Genomic DNA, 12,860 nt, shown 5'->3' on the forward strand with positions numbered 1-12,860 from the left:
TTTTTTTTTTTTTTTTTTTTTTTTTTTTTTTTTATAAAGAGAGAGTGAGAGAGGAGAGAGAGAGAGAGAATTTTAATATCTATTTTTCAGTCTTTGGCAGACACAACATCTTTGTTTTGTATGTGGTGCTGAGGATCGAACCGGGGCTGCACGCATGCCAGGCGAGCGCGCTACCGCTTGAGCCACATCTCCAGCCCTCTATTTTGCTTTTTAAAAAAAAAAAAAAATCAAAATGGGTGTGGTGTCACATGCCTAAAATCCCAGCTACTCAGTAGGCTAAGGGAAGATGATAGCAAGTTGGGGCCAGCCTTGACAATTTAGCAAGACTTTCAGCAATTTAGCGAGACCCTGTCTTAGAACAAAATTTTTAATAAAAGCTTAGGGATATAGCTTCCAACCATTTCCAAGACCCTGTGTCTGATATGCAGTGCTGGGAGAGGAAATTTATAAAGGTTTTTAAAAAGGGTTTTTTTAATTGAAAATGTTTACATAGAAAAATAGAGAAGTATAACCAACAGCTGTATAACTATTATCATGAGTCAACAATGAACATTTGCTTCCTTGATATAGGACATAAACATTTTTTTCTAAACCACTTCAAAGTAAGTTTTAGACTTCACTTTTGAATACTTAAGATTGCTTTGGTAAACCAGGTGCAGTCATGTGTGTCTGTGGTACTTGCTTCTCAGGAAGCTGAGGCAGGAGGATCCCTCAATCCCAAGAGTTCAGGCAGGACAATGTAGTATGTGTTGTAGGTGTGTGTGTGTGTGTGTATGTGTGTACCTACCTGCCTGCCTGTTTCTTTTTTTGTGGGGGGGGGAGGGAGGTAACTGGGGATTGACTCCAGGGGCACTTTACTACTGAGCTACATCCTCAGCCCTTGTTATTTTATTTTATTTTGAGAGAGGGTCTCATTAAATTACCTAGGGCCTCGTTCAGTTACTGAGGTGCAGCATCCTCCTGCCTTAGCCTCCCAAGCCTCTGGGATTACAAGTGTGTACTACCATGCCCAGCAGAACTCTCTTTATTAAAAAAAAGATGGTAATAGTAGGCAAAAAGTGCTCATTCCACAAAGATGTCTACAACCTAACCCCCAGAACCTATGAATGTGTTCAGTTTCATGGCAAAGAGTGATTAATTAAGGTAGATGGAATTAAGGTTGCTAATTGGCTGGCTTTAAAACATGGAGATTTTTCTGGATTTTCCAGATGAGCCCAGTGTAATCACAAGGTCCTTAAAAGTGGGGAGGCAAAAGAAACAGAAATGGTAACATGGGGAAGTATAGGCCAGGTATTAATGGCTTTGAAAATGAAGGAAGCAGCCATAAACCAAGGAGAGCAGGCACCTGGGAAAGGCAAGAAAATGAATTTTTCTCAAGAGACTCCAGAAGAAAACTTAGGAATTCTATCAATACCTTGAATTTAGCTCAGTGAGACCTGTTTTGGACTTGTATATTCCAGATTAAAAGGTAAATTTATATTGCTTAAGCCACTAAATTATAATTTATTACAGCAATCATGGAGAACAATGCATTTGCTTCTCAAAGAAACATATGGACAGGGGCTGGGGATGTGGCTCATGCGGTAGCGCGCTGGCCTGGCATGCGTGCAGCCCGGGTTCGATCCTCAGCACCACATACAAACAAAGATGTTGTGTCCGCGGAGAACTAAAAAATAAATATTAAAAAAAAATATTCTCTCTCTCTGTCTCTCTCTCTATATATCTCTCTCTCTCTTTAAAAAAAAAAAAAAAAAAAAAAAAAANTATATATCTCTCTCTCTCTTTAAAAAAAAAAAAAAAAAAAAAGAAACATATGGACAGTGTAGTCAGCCTCGGTACCATCATCATAACTAACAAAATTAACAATAATTCCCTAATGTTCCCAGTCCATTTGAAAATTTACTTAGTTATTCTTCCTAATATCTTTGTAGCTCTTTTTATTTTGTTTACTTATTTGAGACAGGGTCTTACTGTGTTGCCCAGGCTGGTCTTAAATTCCTGGACTCAAGTGATCCTCCAACCTTAACCTCTCCTCCTAGGACTACAAATACACACCAGCATGCCAGGTTTTGAACCTCTTTTTTTTTTTTTTCCAGGCACTTTCAAGATTATAGTTTATTTATTATTTCAGACAAAAGGGAATCCCTTGAAATTCAACTGTAGAGTTATACACCATCTAGTACTTTGCATGACTGTTAATCATAGAAATTCCTAAACACCTGAAAGTCCCACTATTAACATGAACTATAGTAATAAAAAATTGACATTTAATTTGTTAAATGTATAGTATTTACATTATGAAACCAATGGTGGTGTGATAAACAGTGAAAAAGAAATAGCAAAAATAAACTTTAAAAGCAAAGGTTTCTAGTCTTACAATGTGCTAATTATCACAATTATATATAAAAAAATTAAAACAGCAGAGTTTTCTATTAGGAAATTCTTAATCATCTGAGTTGTAGTTGAAGTTCTTTTTTTTTTTTTAATATTGGCTGTAGATAGACACAATATCTTTATTTTATTTTTTTTTGTGGTGCTAGGGATTGAACCTAGTGCCTCACGCATACTAGGCAAGCTCTCTACCACTGAGCCACAACCTTGGCACCTAAAGCTCTTTTTATTATTTTTAAATAATAAAAATAAATAAATAATAATTAAATTAATAATAAAAATAAAGCTATTTTTATTATTAATGTATTATTAATGTATTTAAAATACATTTTTAAATTTGTTTTAATTAGTTATACATGACAGAGTGCATTTATGCACTTTGATATATCATACATAGATGGAATATAATTTCTCATTTTCTCAGTGTACATGTTGCAGAATCTCATTGGTCATGTAGTCACATATATACATACAGTAATAATGCTGTTTCATTCTACTGCCTTTGCTATCCCCACATCCCCTTCCCTCCCCTCCCATCACCTCCCTCTACGTAATCTAAGGTAATACTGTTCTTCTCTAGTGCCCCTGCCCCCCGCCACTTTATTGTGAATTAGCATCCACATATTAGAGAAAACATTCGGCCTTTGGTTTTGTGGGATTGGCTTATTTCGCTTAGCGTGATATTCCCCAACTCTAACCATTTACTGAAAAATTCCATAATTTCACTGTTCTTTAAAACTGAGTAATATTCCATTGACTATATGTACCACATTTTCTTTATCCATTCGTCTATTGAAGGACACCTATGTTGGTTCCATAGTGTAGCTATTGTGAATTGAGTTACTATAAACATTGATGTGGCTGTGTCACTTTAATATGCTGATTTTAAGTCCTTTGGGTATAACCAAGGAGTGGGGCAGCTGGGTCAAATGGTGGTTCCATTCCCAGTTTTCTGAGGAATCTCCATACTGCTTTCCATAATCGTTGCGCCAATTTGCAATCCCACCAGCAATGTATGAGTATACCTTTTTCTCCACATCCTTGCCAACATTTATTGTTGCCTGTATTCTTGATGATTGGCATTCTGACAGGAGTGGGATGAAATCGCAGAGTAGTTTTGATTTGCATTTCTCTAATTGATAGTGATAATGAACATTTTTTTTATATATTTGTTGATTGATTGTATATCATCATCTGAGAAGTGTCTGTTCAGGTCCTTGGCCCATTTATTGATTGGGTTATTTGTTTGTTTGTTTGTTTGTTTTTGGTGCTTAGCTTTTTGAGTTCTTAGAGATTAGTGCTCTATCTGATGTGTAAGGGGTAAAGATTTACTCCCAAGATGTAGGCGCTCTATTCACCTCACAGATTGTTTCTTTTTCTGAGAAGAAGCTTTTTAGTTTGAATCTATCCCATTTATTGATTCTTGATTTTACTACTTGTGCTTTAGGAGTCTTGTTAAGGAAGTCTGATCCTAGGCCAACGTGGTAAAGATTTGGGCTTATTTTTTCTTCTGTTAGGCATAGGGTCTCTGTTCTAGTGCCTAAGTCTTTGGTCCACTTTGAGTTGATTTTATTTATTTATTTATTTTTTAAAGAGAGAGAGAAGAGAGAATTTTAATATCTATTTTTTTTAGTTTTTGGCGGACATAACATCCTTGTTCGTATGTGGTGCTGAGGATTGAACCCGGGCTGCACGCATGCCAGGCGAGCGCGCCACCGCTTGAGCCACATCCCCAGCCCTCTTTGAGTTGATTTTTGTACAGGGTGAGAGAGAGAGGTTTAGTTTCATTTTGCTGCATATGGATTTCCAGTTTTGCCAGCACCATTTGTTGAATAGACTGTCTTTTCTCCAGTGAATGTTCTGAAGCTCTTTTTACACCAAGGTCCAATCAAAGATCAAACTTTTGTATTTGATAATGTCTTTCTTAACATAGAACAGTCTGTATTTCTTCCCTCCCCCCTCCCTTTTTAAAAAATTTATACTGGGGAGTGAACTCAAGGGCACTGAGCTATATCCCCAGTTCTTTTTTAAAAATTTGAGAAGGGTCTTGCTAAGTTGCTGAGGCTAGTCTCAAATTTACAGTCCTCCTGCCTAAGCCTCCCAAATCACTAGGATTGTAGGCTTTCACCACCACTCCTGGCATAGTTGCACTTATTAACAGTTCAGGGCTCTAAACTTGAGTGTTCTGGCAAATAAAACAAGCTGCATTGCTTTTTATGACCCAGTTTCAAAAACCACACAGCATCATTTCTGCTATAATCCACCAGTTTAAGCAGTCACAGATCCACTCAGATTTAAGGGAAGGGAACACAGACACAGACCCAACCTCTTTTTTGTTTTGTTTTGGTTTTTGGTACCAGAGATTGAACCCAGGGGCACTTAACTACTGAGCCACATCCCCAGCCCTTTTTATATCTTATTTAGAGACAGGGTTTCACTGAGTTGTTTAGGGCCTTGCTAAGTTGCTGAGGCTGGCTTTGAACTTGTGTGATCCTCCTGCCTCAGTCTCCCGAGCTGCTGGGATTACAGGCATGTGCCTCCCTACCCTGCCTAACCACTTGATGTAAGACATTTCAGAGAATTTGGGGGGACTGTTTTTAAACTGCCACAACTGCCATTAAAACATTTTGAGCATACAAGCATTTTTAAAGACCACTTTAGTTTCTCTGAAGAACAGATTTCAAAAGTATTGCAAGTTGGGCATGGTGTATGTGCTTGTAGTCCCAGCACTTGAGAGATTGTGTCAGGAGGATCACTTGAATCCAGGAGTTTGAGACCAACCAGGGCAACATAGTGATAGTCTGTCTTAAAAAAAAAAAAAGTATTGCAATAGTTTAGGCTAGAGATGATATTTTGGGTTAAGATGATAACATGAGAATAAAGGGATAAGATTTGTTTTTGTGGCACTGGGAATTGAACCAAAGAGTGGTCTAACACTGAGCTATATTCCCAGCCATTTTTATTTTGAGATAGGATTGCATTAAGTTGCCTAGGCTGGCCTTGAATTTGTGATCCTTTTGCCTCAGCCTCCCTAGAGACTGGGATTATAGGTGTGTACCACCAAGCCTGGCTATGCAAATTTAAAATATATTTAGGGGGTAGTTCTGATAGAATTTACAGATGGAATATATGTAAGATGTGAGAAAGAAGAACCAAAAAGGACTTCAAAGTGTTTGTTTTGAGCAATTGATTGAATGGTGGTGGTGTTTCTTGAGGTGGAAAACACTAGGGGAAGAGAAAGTTATTGTTTTTCCTTTTAAAAGCAGTATTTCAAATACATACATGCTTCTTCTCTTGACAGTTACGTGGAGGGGGCAGGTAATTCAGTAAAATGTAATAGATGCTTTCCTAATATGATTTTGCTTTAGTGTTCATAAAACTGGGTAGAAATTTAGATATATTCCACATTTTGGAAATTTCCCTTGCCTTTCCTAGACTTAATTTTTTATTATAAATACTCAAAATTTATCATTTCAACTATGTAAGTGTATAGTTCAGTGGCATTTAGCACATTCACATTTTTCTGCAACCATTACCACCACCATCTGTCTTTGGAATGTTTTCAGATTTGCAAACTGACAATCTGTACCCATTAAACAAGTCTTCCTAGTTGCCCCCTCCCCTGTCTCCTGACTTCTACCATTCTACTTCTACTTTTGGACTCAGTTTCTCTTTCACTTAATAGAGAGAGGGTCTACTGCTGACCAATGGGGTTGCTTCTATATATGCAGGTCTTCTTGCATTTTGGTTGAGTTGAGCTTATTGTAGAGAAAGGAAACAAAACGTGTTTGAAGAAAGAAAAGAAGTGGAGACAAACTGGATATGGGGCCTTCTATAGCAGAAATGATGCTGTGATCCTCCTGACACAATCTCTCAAGTGTTGGGACTACAAGCACATACACCATGCCCAGGCCTGAGCAGCTTTGCCACAGATCTACCTGAATCTTTTGCATCAACAAGTTGATCTTTCAAGCCATTTTCATGTTGTAGATACACTGGCAGGTTTCATAGCTTTCCCACTGTCACTGTGGCAAGGTATCTCACAGTACCTTCTTTACCTAATGTCTTCAGAGAGCACATTCATGGTGAGATTCTGTTTAGGGTCCTTTGTGCACCTTCCATGTTCCCTTCCTTTATCACAGTCTGGGCAGTGAACTTCAGATGTTTTGCCATGACCTTGTAGTATCCTGTGCCTTCAGGACTACAAACCCTGGCCAGTTCTGACCAACTGATAGCAGAAACTTGAGAAAGTTTTTAATCTGGAGATTTCAGGAATTCAGTTTTAGACATATGATTATAAAATGCCTATTAGATAATCTGCTCTGGTTTGATTATTTTACCTCTCCAAAACTCATGTTCTGATTTAATTGTCATTTAAAAAAATTAATTGTAGATGGACATAATATCTTTTATTTTTTTATTTTTAATTTTTTGGGAGTACTGGGGATTGAATTCAGGGGTACTTGTCCACTGATCCACATCTCCATCCCTATTTTGTATTTTACTTAGAGACAGGGTCTCACTGAGCTGCTAATAAGCACCTTGCCATTCCTGAGGTTGGCTTTGAACCTGTGATCCTCCAAGCCTCTGGGATTGCAGGCATGCACCACCACACCTGGCAATACCTTTATTTTATTTATTTATATGTGGTGCTGAGGATCAAACATAGTGCCTCACGCATGTTAGGCAAGCACTCTACCACTAAGCTATAACCCTAGCCCCTTATTGGCATTTTAATAGTACTTAGAGGCAAAAGTTGATCAGGCCATGAAGACTATTTGTGGGTGAGCTTAATGTCCCCCTTTGTCCCCTTTTGTCTCTCTTGCCCTTCTGTCATGTTCCCATACAATGAGAAGACCCCTCCCCAGATTCCAACACCTTGATATTGGACTTCACAGCCTCTAGAACTGTGAGTCAGTAATTTCTATAAATTAAAAATTACCCAGGTATTCTAGTATAGCAGCACTAAACAATATTCAGATAGGGATGTCAGTTAGGCAGTTGAACAGAAAGAGAAATAGTGTTGGAGGAGAGATGCAAGTGAGAGATATAAATTTGGTGATAAACATAGATGCTTTTTAAAAAAGATATATAATGTAAATATACAAATAAGTTGTTGAGGGACCTTTGTTTTATTTATTTGTTTACTTATATGTGGTGCTGAGAATCAAATCCAGTACCTCACATATGCCAGGAAGTGCTGTACCACTGAGCCACAACTCCAGCCCCCCTATATATGCTTTTTACAGCCAGAGGAACACTCCACTTTTACAGTTAGAAGATAGGAATATGAGTAGAAATATGAATGAAGGATGAGACCCAGATGTATGAAGTCCTGAAGGCCAACTGAAAAAGTAGTTCAAATAGAAAGGAATATTGGGCTGAGGGTGTAACTCAGGTACAGAGTTGCCTAGCATTTGCAAGGTACTAGCACCATAAAAGGAGGAAGAGGAAGAAATATTAACGTGGCTAAATGCCACTGAAAGTTCAGGTAGGATGATTGATAAATAGTGATTGAATTTGGCAAGAAGATGTTAATTGACCTGGAAAAAAAGTACTCTATATATCAATAGGAACAAAATCTGAACTGAACTGGTTTCAAGAGAAAGTAGGAGGAAGGTAGTAGAAATTTTGAGTATCCCACTATTTCAAAGATTTTTGCTGTTTAAGGGTTCAGGCAAATGAAGCAGTAACTGAAATAGGACAGAAGGTCATAGACAGATTTTTTTCAAGATGAGAAATAATGTGCCAAGTTGATATGGGAATTGGATGATTCTCAACACTGGCTGAATATCACATGAGAGGGAGTTTATTAAGGATGGATGCTCTGGGCACCGGCACATACCTGTAATCTCAGCTACTCAGGAGGCTGAGGCAGGAGGATTATGAGTTCAAGGTCAGCCTCAACAACATAGTGAAACTGTCTCAAAATAAAACGATTGGAGGTGTAGCTCAGTGGTAGAGCATCCCTGGGTTTGACCCCCATTATCCCCCACCCCCCAAAAAAGGACAGATGCATGAGTCTCATGGCAGATCACTTGAATCAGAATCTTTGTTGAGTCCATGGTATCAATATTAAGAGTTCCTTCTGATTCTAATGTGCATCCAAAGTTGATTTGTTCTTTGTAGATGAGTGAAATTTAAATCTCACTATAGCCTTAAACAGTATATTCAACACAGATGAAGAGAAGGGAACAATGGGCAGATATTACATTGACTGCAACATAAAAATAACAAAAAATAGAAAATATGAAGAATTTTAAAAGATTGAGCTGGGCGTGGTGGTGCGTATCTGTAATCCCAACAGCTGGGGAGGCTGAGACAGGAGGATTGCATGTTCAAAGCCAGCCTCAGCAAAAGCGAGGTGCTAAGCAACTCAGTGAAACCCTGTCTCTAAATAAAATGCGAAGTAGGACTGGGGATGTGGCTTAGTGGTTGAAGGCCCCTGAGTTCAATTCCTGGTTACCCCCCCACACACAAAAAGATTGAGACAGAAACTAGAATAAATGGTCCAAGATACATCTCATAGGGGCTGTATAGAAGAGAGCAAATGGTGAGTAGCAATACTAAAAGAGATAATGGCAGAGAATTTTCTAGAAATGCTAAATATGTGAATCTCTGTGTGTGTGTGTGTGTTTGTGTGTGTGGCTGGGGATTGAACCCAGGGCCTGTGCATGCAAGGCAAGGACTCTACCAACTGAGCTATATCCCCAGCCCCTGAATATTTTTTTTTAATTTTTTTTAATGTTGATGGACCTTTATTTTATTCATTTATTTATATGCAGTGCTGAGAATCGAACCCAGTACCTCATACATGCCAGGCAAGCACTCTACCATTGAGCCACAACCCCAGCCTGTGTGAATCTTTTTTTATTTATCTTTTTAGTTATACATGACAGTAGAGTATATTTCGACATATTTATGCAAACATGAAATATATCTTATTAGGATCCCCAGTATAAATATATGAATCTTTAATTTTTAGGAAAAAAACATTGAATCCTGAAAGGATAAATGATACTGGATATAGTTTTGTAGAGAACTGAAACCAAAGAGCTCGTGAAAGCAACCAAAAAGGTGAAAACCAGACTCAAAACTTCTCAACACCAGTAAGAAGGCAGGAAGGGCTGGGGATATAGCTCAATTGGTAGAGTGCTTGCTTTGCATGTACAAAGCCCTGGGTTCAATTCCCAGCAAACACACACACACACACACACACACACACACACGGCAGGAAATTATTTGCTCTAAGAGAATAAGGCAATTAGAATTCTGCTTATTTTGGAGTGGTAATGAAATGAAAATGTGTTCAAAGACCTGATCATGTTTACACCTTAGTTCTGTTAAGAGAACTAATAAGGGCTGGTGATATAGCTCAGTTGGTAGAGTGCTTACCTTACATGCTGGGTTCTGTCCCCAGCACTACCACAAAAAAAAAAAAAAAAAAAGAATCTAATAAAGGACATATGTCAGGAAAAAAAGAATAAAAATAGTGGGCAAAATTTTTATATTGTAGATGTATCTAAATTTGCTTTGACTGTATGTATATAACACATTATTGATAATGACTAATTTGACAGGAGCTAAAAACAAGACAGGAAATAGTGAAAAAAATAACAAAAACTTTAATTAGTCCAATAGAAAGCATAAAAGAAGAAAAAACACAAAACAAGCAAGGTAAATAGAATGAACAGAAGAAAGTAGAAACTAAATATTTATGATAAAATTAAAAATTAAACATTATTAATCATGATAAAATAAATGCACTGAACAGTTTTTAAAAACCATCAGAAGGATTGAATAAAATATTCAGGTAAACACTGTTGAAAACATAAAGGCACTAAAGTTGAGATTGAGAATGAGAACATGGTAGAGCAACACATATAGGCCCTGGGTTTTATTCCCCAGCACCCACCGACACACACACACACACACACACACACACACAGCAAAGAATGAATGAAAAAGAGTGTTCCATTTGAATACTAACCAGAAAGTTGATGTCCCCATAGTAATATGAAGATAAAATGAGATTTAAGGCCAAAAAATATATTATGGAAACTTCTTAAGATAGAAATAAGTGCAAATTGTAAAGGAGAAGATTGTGCACCACTATGCCCAGCATATAAAAGGGAAATTTAAAATTATTTTACCTTTTATATTTGAAAAGTGTTTTTTGGCAGGTACGGTATTCCAAGTTGTTAGTTTTTGTTTTCTTTCAATATTTTAAAGATGTTACTCTTCTCCCTTTGTGTTGTTTCAAATGAGAAATCTAATGTTCTGTCTTTATATAACATGCCTTTTGTATTTCCCACCTCTGAGTGCTTTTAAGAGTTATGGTACTTTATTGTTGTTTCCAGAATCAGGACAGCCTGTTGCCTAGGCTGTCCTCTAATTCCTGGCCTCAAGTAATCTTCTTGCCTCAGGCTTCTAAGTAGTTGGGACTGTAGGTGTCTGCTACCACACCAGATTTTTTATAGTAGTTTTGAGCAATTTCATTATGTCACGGTGATATTTTCTTTATGTTTATTGTACTTTGGATTTATTAAGCTTCTTGGATCTATAGGTTTATTGTTTTCACAAAGTTTGGTAAAATTTTGACCATTGTTCTTTATTTCTTTATTTTTTTTTTCTGTCCACTCTTTCTCTGTCTTGTATTTGAGAGGCTTGAATTGTCTGTATATTAAACTGTTTAAAGTTGTCCCTATTCCCTTGACACTCTTTTATTTTTATTCTTTTTGTTTTATTTTGGATAATTTTAACTGCTATACCTTCTGCTCTGCAAATATATGGGTATTTTTTAATCTGCTGAAATTCATAACTTTAAAAAAATTTCATTAAGGTTCATATAACAATATAATTTGACCATTTAGAGTCCACAAATTCACTAGTTATGTGTTCACAGAGTTGTGCAATCCTTACTACAATCTAAAATTAGTACATTTCATGTAAAGAACCTCCCTGCTCGTTAGCAGTCCATTCCCTTTTTGCCCTCCCCCTATCCCTAGGCAATCACTAATCTTTCTGTTTATAGATTTTTACTTATTTTTTACTTTTCATATACAGTAATTACCCCTCATCCACATGGGATATGTTCCAAGACCTCCAGTAGATACCTGACACTAAGGATAGTACTGAATCCTCTGTATACAATGGTTTTTCTTATATGCTCTACACATTGCCACATAGTACCAGAGTTAATCTGCCTTTCCATATTTCATGCCCTGGTGCCTCCTTTGCATCACTTTTATGGTTTGGGGCCATTATTAAGTAAAATAAAGGTTATTTAAATATAAATGCTGCAAGATAATGATAGTCTTCTGATAATAGAGAGTAGTCACCAAGTAACAAGCAATTAATGTGTACAGTGTGGATACTGGACAAAGAATTCAAGTCTCAGGCAGGACCTAGTGAGATGGTATGAGATTTCATCACATTATTCAGAATAACATGTAATTTAAACTTAGAAATTGTTTATTTCTGGAATTTTTCCACTTGTATTTTCATACCACAGTTGACCACAAATAACTGAAATCATGGAAAGCAAAACCAAAGGTAAGAGTACTGTTAATGTAAAATATATAACCTATTGTGACTGGCTTCTTTCATTTGGCATAATGTTTTCAAGATTCATCTATGTTTTAACATGTATCAACATTTCATTACCTTTTTTTTGGCTTTTAATATTCCATTTTATGGATATACCACATTTTGTTTATCTTATTAAATGGTGGGCATTTGGGTAGTTTCCATGCTTTAGCTATTGGGAATAGTACTACTATAAATATTACTTGTGGACAAATTATTTGTGTGGGATGGTGTTTTCAGTTCTCTTGGGCATATATATTACAAGAGAATTATTGGGTGATACGGTAACTCCATGGTTAACTTTGTGATGAACTACCAAACTCTTTTCCAAAATGGCTATATCATTTTACTTTGCCAGCAGCAGTATATGAGGCTTTCCAGTTTTTTTCATGATTCCCAATTACTTGTTATTATCAGTCTTTTCTATTATAGCCATCAATAGTAGGTATGAAGTTAGATCTCTTGCTTTTGATTTTTCATTTCCCTGATGACTAATGACATTGAGAATCTTTTGTGTGCTTATCTTGTATTCTTCTTAGGAAAAATGCCTTGTACACTGCCCATTTTAAATTTGGGCTATTTGACATTTTATTGTTGAGTCATAAGTGTTCTTTTTGTATTCTGGATACAAGTTCTTCAATAGATGTGTAGGATTTGCAATTCTTTTCCCCCATTTTTTTGGTATCTTTTCACTTTCTTGATGGTATCCTTGAAAGCACAAAAATTTTGATGAAGTCCAATTTGTTTCTTTGCCTGTGTCATTGGTATATATCTAAGAAATCATTGTCTAACTTGAGGTTACAAAGATTTAGTCTTTTCCTTTTAAGAATTTTATAGTTTTAGCCCTTACATTTAGGTGTTTATCCCACTTTCACTTTATT

At 36.7% G+C, this 12,860-nt stretch overlaps 1 pseudogene; it reads right to left on the reverse strand.

Annotated features, from left to right (window-relative positions):
- Positions 1 to 6,062: 6,062 nt before the first annotated feature.
- On the reverse strand, positions 6,063 to 6,564 carry LOC107156607 (annotated as a pseudogene).
- Between the last annotated feature and the right edge of the window lie 6,296 nt (positions 6,565 to 12,860).

Source organism: Marmota marmota, unplaced genomic scaffold, assembly GCF_001458135.2.
Source record: "Marmota marmota marmota unplaced genomic scaffold, marMar, whole genome shotgun sequence".
Lineage (NCBI taxonomy): Eukaryota > Metazoa > Chordata > Mammalia > Rodentia > Sciuridae > Marmota > Marmota marmota.